The sequence below is a fragment of the Achroia grisella genome, unplaced genomic scaffold (assembly GCF_030625045.1).
Source record: "Achroia grisella isolate CSIRO2021 unplaced genomic scaffold, CSIRO_AGI_Agris_v1 utg283, whole genome shotgun sequence".
In the NCBI taxonomy this organism is placed as follows: Eukaryota; Metazoa; Arthropoda; class Insecta; order Lepidoptera; family Pyralidae; genus Achroia; species Achroia grisella.
In genome coordinates, this window is record NW_026712771.1 from 556605 (window position 1) to 561830 (window position 5226).

The 5226-nt window shown below is 34.1% G+C and overlaps 1 non-coding gene across 1 annotated transcript; it reads left to right on the plus strand.

Annotated features, from left to right (window-relative positions):
• Positions 1-4928: 4928 nt before the first annotated feature.
• Positions 4929-5000, plus strand: Trnae-cuc (transfer RNA glutamic acid (anticodon CUC)). Its single transcript has one exon. It is a non-coding gene; the product is annotated as a tRNA-Glu (tRNA).
• Positions 5001-5226: the final 226 nt, after the last annotated feature.

The window sequence follows — 5226 nt, forward strand, 5'->3', positions numbered from 1 at the left end:
GGATAAGAAGCATAATATCTTAGTCCTCTGCGAGACAACGATTGAGTGGAATCATGGCCGTCACATAACACGATGTCTTTAGAGCTGTGCATGTAAATATACAGCGAAACTGCTTACAATCAGGTGGGCCGTAAGCTTATTTGGCATTAGCAATTGGCAATTATAATATATTAAAAAAAAATCTAGGTACTTAATCTAATTCAGACCTTAAAATATGCTGATGAATACAAATGTGCATCGTATACTAATAATAGTAATAATAAAACACCCTGGACAATTAACACATCGCAATCTAGTCCCACGGTAAACAGAGCTACTAGACTACTGATATAAATATTTAGATATGCGTACTTCTACGTAAACTTCGACCAGAAATGATAATAGTATCATTTCTTTTATTGCTACCTTCTTTGCAAGCATTTGGTAACGTTCTGGTGAATGCGTCACGTCGAGTTAACTAAATTCATCCTTAGCATCCACTCGAGTATCGTCAGTATATCATTAGAAAACACGGAATGCTTCATGATAAACTACAAAACAACAGTTTTGTCCGTAAATACATTGAACCTGTCGATAACGAATCAATCCACATCAGTCGGCCACCCAAGCAGAACACACAACGAAAGCAATCCTTTCGTAGAAACAAAAGGATAGAATACAAATTCGCGCGCACGGCTGCAACGATGCCGCCTGCATAACAATTCGATGTTCTCTCGCTATGCGGCACACATGCTCAATTATACTGATTAATGTACCACACGCAGTTCTTGCGTGTTAATTTTTTGGCAAATTTAGATAATATTCACCCATCTTTGGAACATTTTTTTAGTCTTTGATAACCCTGAACAATTAGTAGTCCACAGACCATAGATGAGCAGAGTTTGTTTTATAAATACTACAATGTTCTCTCCCTATGCGGCACACACGTTCATGAATGTACGGAGTTTTTGCGTGTCAATTTTTTAACAAATTTAGTTAATATTGATCCATCTTTGGAACTTGTTTTAGTTTTTGATAACCCTGGATAATTCATAGCGCTACCTAGTCCACAGAATCAGAGATTGTGTTATAAATACTACGATATTCTCGCGCTATGTGGTACATATGCTCAATTATACTGATGAATAATGAAACACGCAATATTTACGTGTTAATTTTTGGCAAATTTATACAATATTGACCCATCTTTGGAATATTTTATAGTTTTTGATAACCCTGGACAATTCACAGAGCGCTATTTAGTTCAAAGAATCAGAGATTGTGTTATAAATACTGGGACATTCTCTCGCTATGTGGTTCATGTGCTCAATTATACTGATGAATAATGAAACACGCAGTATTGTGTTAATTATTGGGAAATTTAGGGAATTATGCTCTTTTTTTGGAGCATTTATAGTAACCCTAGACAATTGTGAAAATACGCAATGTAGTCCCAAAGCCTGTGTTATAGTAGGTACTACGATATTCTCTCACTATGTGGTACCTATGATCAATTATACTAATGAATGTACCACATGTTAAATAACCCTATACAATTCAGAGAGTGTTATCTAGGCCATAGAATCCGAGCTTGTGTTATAGGTACTACGATGGTCTATGCGGAACACACGTTGAATTACATATACTGATGTTTGTACTACACGTAATGTTACCCGTTTTTTAGAGTTTATTTTTAGTAACCCTAGACAATTGATAGAGCAGAATCTAGACTCAATTATGGGCACTAGAGATGAGATTAAAAAATACGCCTATTCAGAAATGCTTATTACTTATATTAAGTAACACTCAAATTACCTTATTTCAAAAGGTCTAAAAGTAAAACTAGCTAATAATATGCAAGAGATACAATTAACGATAGTAATAAAGCTTACCATTAAACAAATTAAAACTGGTCATTATATTCATAAAGCCGGTTTACAATAAATCAATATATAATTTGTAGCAATCTAGCTGTAATAATATGTATTTATCTACTTTGGTCTAGTAATTTTATGTAGTTAAAAATGTTGCTGCATATAAATATACGGATACCTACAATCATGCTCTATAATAGTAACAGATGAATTATGTCTTACATGATTTAAGAAGAGCATTTAGCCAACTTCCCATAACGCTTGCGTAATCTGCCAATTAAATGAAGAAAATTAAATTTGTAATCATACTTATAAAGGAATAAGAGCTGAGTTTCTTGTCAGTTCTTCATGGCTCGAGACCGTTGGGAACTGATGCTAAATTTGACACATCATAAGAGTCTGTATAGGCCTACATGAATAAAATGGTGTTGATTTTGATTTGTAATTAGCTACTACTGTTATCCTAGGAGAGGTTCTTAGAGGCATGGTCAGTTAAAGACTACGTGGCGATCGGAATACTTGACGTGCCCACATTTCGCTGGTTATATTGGAATTCAATGCATGGTACGAGCCTATCGCCATCTCTCGGATAATGTTTAAAATCCGAGAGATGCATTTATTTATTTCTCAGAATATGGTAGGTACAACAAGTTGATAGCAATTGTATAAAAAAGGTTATATCATGTTCTGTTGTTACCAGCGTACAAATATTTATTAGGTAGCGTAAAAAAATACATTATTCGTGATATAAGTTTTAGTTTTATCGTCGATGTTTCCTTCACATCAATCAATATATCATATAATTTGACACATAGTTCTTTTTATGTCAGTCTGATTTGCTTTCACTACCATTTAGGTGTAAACTAGTATATGAGTATAGTACAGTAGTCAATTTGCCAGAAAAAAATTCAAATGTGTCATAAAATATTTTCTTTGTTAAAAAGCTTATTATAGAATTGAAGAATTTATAAATGATAATAATGTTTTTGTAGAAAATATATAACTTAAAATTCATAGCGCTGACAATGTTATCTGATTGAACAGAGATTAAGTGCGTAGCGGTTTCTATGTTGATTGTCGCATGCCTAATCCTTGTTGTTAATTAAATATAAGTAAATCAATATTTATTTAAAAGAGAACACACAAGGTTCTTACTTATTCTTCTTGTGATCAATCTGCAATTTCCGAATAAGCGGTAGAGTAAAAAAAAATTGACTATTCAAAAGTGCTTATATTAAGTTTATTTGAATAAAGATTATTTCTATTTCTATTTCTATGAAATCATTAGAATACGACGCTCTCAGTTAGCTTCAATTAAACAATTTTTAAATATTACTGATTGATTAAAAATAAGTCTTCTTGTAGGGCACTTAAAGGTTGATCAAATTATTTATAAACTTACTCTTTAGATAAATTGGTTAATTTATTGATGAATATATATTCGGTAAGTAATCGGCAATTATCGTTTCGAGCTACTTCTCTATCGATAGACGTTAAGATGTTAGCAATTTGTTCAACTACCGCCACTAGATTGTTCAAAGAAAGGTTTTTTTATATACTACGATGGTATCAAACAAATATACAGTCCATCTAAAGGTAAGTAGATAGAAAAGTACTGTACCCTATGGTATGGAGGCTTGAAACACCAGGGGTATCACGTGCGCGTTCCGAACCATAATAAGTTTTAATATATCTTTATTAAAAAACCCCATGCTGTAGTCTCTCGGGAAAACCTCGGCTGGTAGTTCATTCCGCAATCTAAGTGTACGCGAGAGGAAGCTCTTCTGAAACCGCGCTGTCCAGACCACTTAGGTTCCAGTGTGTGGGGATGAATTCCCTGTCGATGGCGAGTAACACATGGTAAAAGGTAACACAGCACTCACAGTATCCGTACACTTATTGACCGATGCTACCATACTTCATTTAAACCTACATTCTCATAAACTTTTATTTATTCCTGTCAAAATATAACTACTAGTAACCACAAGCGTCATTCAAGCGAGTTTATGATAATTGAGGCCTTTTATATTTCGATTGGGAAAAAACTTCCCAACAAAGGGTATTCATTCCTGCAGCCGTTTAAGGAGAGACAAAGGTCCGAATGGGATAAACATCAGGATTTCGCCGTCAAATGTCGGCGTGTCGGCATAGTGAGTGACATTGATCGACAGCCGACAGCGACAGGAATGTCGGCGTATCCAGACATGGTAATGATACTGTTTACCATATAATAAGTCCAGTATTAACAGAATGGAAGAACGACGTATTTACATCGAATGATGGTACGATTTTTTGATGGCTAATTGACGAAGATTGAGTATTGCGGTTGGAGATAAACTGAATGGATCTGCTTAGTTTCCAATTTATTGGACGTCAATTGTTATTAACTTATATAATGGTATTGTAGACAAATTATTTAGTAATAGTATAGACGAGGACAAATGTTGGGACACTTGATACGGCACGATGATTTCATGTAAATTATTATTGAGGGAAAAATAGAAGGAAAGAGGGGGAGGGGAAGACCAAGGCACAGCTACATCAAACAAATTAAGGAGAAGATGGGAGTCGTGTCGTATCAAGAAGTAAAGAGCATGATGGAAGATCGCGGAAAGTGGCAAGAGTTCCACCGATAAGAGGGTAGCTCTTAAATTATGAATGAATGAATGATATTATTATTAATTCCTAGGCATCTATCTTTAAGTTAGATCTTTTCTTTTTTAACTGGTTAACAGACTAGCTTTCGTCGCCATATGATGGTAAGTGGTAACAGTCCCATATATCCCTGGTTAAGCAGAATGTCGATTGCCATTTCATTTTGTTTTTACACACAATTCTTGCCACATACAGTCTATTGATTCCTATATAAAATTATTTACAATCTATCTGAATATGATTAGATCAAAATAAATATATATTGGCGTGGCAATATATATTTATTTTGATCTAATCATATTCAGTCTCGTCTCTCGACGAATTAAAGTAAATAATTGTCCAAAAATACAAGTTGAAATTATTATATTTATTTTTAACCCTGACAGAAAGCAGTCACTTATTTCAAAATACTTCCCGTCCTCCGGTATGGTCTAGTGGCTAGGATACCTGGCTCTCACCCAGGAGGCTCGGGTTCGATTCCCGGTACCGGAATCCTTTTTGTCAATTTTCATTATGCCAAATATCAAAAAAGTTGTGACCACAATTTGAAATTGTAAAACTGCGTTTATTGCTATGATGTACAGAAATCAATTATCGTCTTTATATTTTCGGTTTAAATTTATTTCCTCGACATAATTCTATATTTATTATTATTATATTTATTGCAACTAATGATGTATCCCCGTTTCCTCTCAATTTATTTTATACTACCCAATTT